The sequence below is a fragment of the Propithecus coquereli genome, unplaced genomic scaffold, assembly GCF_000956105.1.
Source record: "Propithecus coquereli isolate 6110/MARCELLA unplaced genomic scaffold, Pcoq_1.0 Scaffold340, whole genome shotgun sequence".
Lineage (NCBI taxonomy): Eukaryota > Metazoa > Chordata > Mammalia > Primates > Indriidae > Propithecus > Propithecus coquereli.
Window position 1 is genome coordinate 380158 of NW_012149064.1, and position 2569 is coordinate 382726.

Sequence of the window (2569 nt, forward strand, 5' to 3'; positions counted from 1 at the left end):
AGGATCGCTTGAGCCCAGGAGTTTGAGGTTGCTGTGAGCTAGGATGACGCCATGGCACTCTAGCCCGGGCAACACAGTGAGACTCTGTCTCAAAACAAAACAAAACAAAAACAACAAAAAGATAATCTAATGAATTGTCTCAAGGAATTGAAAAAGGAAGAGCAAACCAATCCCAAACAGAGCAGAAGAAAAGAGATAACTAAGGTCAGAGTAGAACTAAATGAAATCAAAACCAAAAAAAGATATAGAAGATCAATCAAACAAAAAGTTCATTCTTTGAAAAGATGAACAAAATTGACAGGCCTCTTGCTAGATTAACCAGAAACAGAAAAAGAAGGACCCAAATAAACTCAATCAGAAATCAAAAACATGTTACTACAAAACCACCCAAACGCAAAAAACTGATATAACAGAAATACAAAATATCATCTCTGAATTCTATAAAAATTTCTATGCATATAAAATTGAATATGTTCAGGAAATGGACAAATTCTTAGAAACATACAATCTCCCTAGGCTCAATCAGGAAGAAATAGAATTTCTGAACAGAATAATTTCAAGTAAAGAAATTGAAGCAGCAATAAAAAAATCTCTCAACAAAAAGTCCCACACCACATGTTTCACAGCTGTATTTTACCAGACCTACAAAGAAGAACATATACTTATACTAGAAAATTATTTCATAATATAGAGAAGAAAGGAATCCTGTCCAACTCATTCTATGAAGGCCATATCACCATGATAGCAAAATAAAAAAAAAAAAACAAGAAAAAGAAAACTACAGACCAACATCCCTTACGAGTATGGATGGAAAAATTATCAACATAATCCTAGCAAAGAAAATTCAACTGCACATCAAAAAAATAATCCACCATGATCAAGTGGGCTTCATCTCAGACATGCAAGGATAGTTCAACTTACGCAAATCTATAAATGTGATTTCCCACATAAATAGAAGCAGAAACAAAGATCATATGATCCTCTCAATAGATGCAGAAAAAGCATTTGACAAAATTCAGCACCCTTTTATAAGAACTTTTAAGAAAATACACATAGATGGAACATATCTCAATATTATAAAAGATATATATGGCAAACCCACAGCCAATATCATATTGAATGGGAAAAAATTGAAAGCATTCTCACTGAGAACTGGAACCAGACAAGGTTGCTCACTGTCACCAAATTCTACAATATACTGCTTACGAGAGACTCATATTTGTTTTATGGACAAACAGACTAAAAGTGAAAGAATGGAAAAGGATATTCCATGCAAATTATATAAAAAAATAGTACAGGGGTAGTTATGTATGAAAAAATAGGCTTCCAGGCAGAATCTGTCATAAAAGTAAAAAATGTGCACTATATAGTAACAAAAAGATTAATTTGTCAAGAGGATATACAATGAAACACACCTATGCATGCAACACTGAAGCTCCTAAATGTATAAAGTGGACATTAACAGAACTGTAGGAAAATACAGACAGGAATACGATAATAAAATGAGATTACACTACCATACTTAAAACAACGGATAGATCATTCATACAGAAAACTAATACGAGTGCACTTGTAAAACACTATCAACCAAATTGACCTAACAGACAAACATATAACATTTTATCCAAAAATATGAGAATAGAGACTAGAAAGACAATAGAAAACACTAAAGTAACTAATAGTTGAGTTTTTTAAAGAAAACAGAAATGAAAAAATTTTGGTTAGATTAACAAAGGTCAGAATAACAAGAGGATTGAAAAAATTATAAATGGAAGAGAGGACACTAAAACTGATCTCACAGAAATAAAGAAGATAATAAGACACTCAGAACAATTATGACAACAAATTGGATAAATTAGAAGAAATAAATTCCTCAAACAAAAAAGCCACCAAGATTAAATCATGAAGAAGAAATACTGAACAAACAAAAACAATACCTGTTACAATAGAATTAAGTATCATAAAATTCTTAAGACTCAATATAACTAAGGAATTGAAAGATCTGTTCATAAAATCTGACATTAAAGAATGTAATGGAAGGATCTAGATAGGAAGATGGCGGATGAGACAAGCCGCCAGTCAGAAGGTCTCTGCAAAAAAGACGAATTTTAGAAGAAAGAGAAAAAAAATAAGCGAGCAGAGAAACGTAGATTGGGTGAGGGTCGGAAGGAAGGGTGCCTGAAACTACAGGAGACTCCACGGGAAGACGTTGCGGAGGATAACTGGAAGGAGAGAGGTCCCGAGAGGCTTGGAGACCAGCGGCAAGGGTAGGTGAAGCGGTTAACTTCCCCCTCCCTTGCATCTCTGACTGCGGGTGGCTCCTGACCTGCCGACACCAGCCCAGAGACGGCTGCCGCCAGTGAGTAGTGGCCTCTTGCGGACTCAGCGCCGGGCTCCCAGCCCCCTGGGGGCACCTCCCCGGGTGCAGACCCGAGCCTAGCGGCAGACGCCATGGTGCTCCGTTCTCTCCTTCCCCCTCCCTACCCGTGCGTGCCCAGAGAGACAATTTAGCCATCACACGGAGGCATCTCCAAAGAACGGGACCTTTCCTTTTGGGGCCCTACAACAG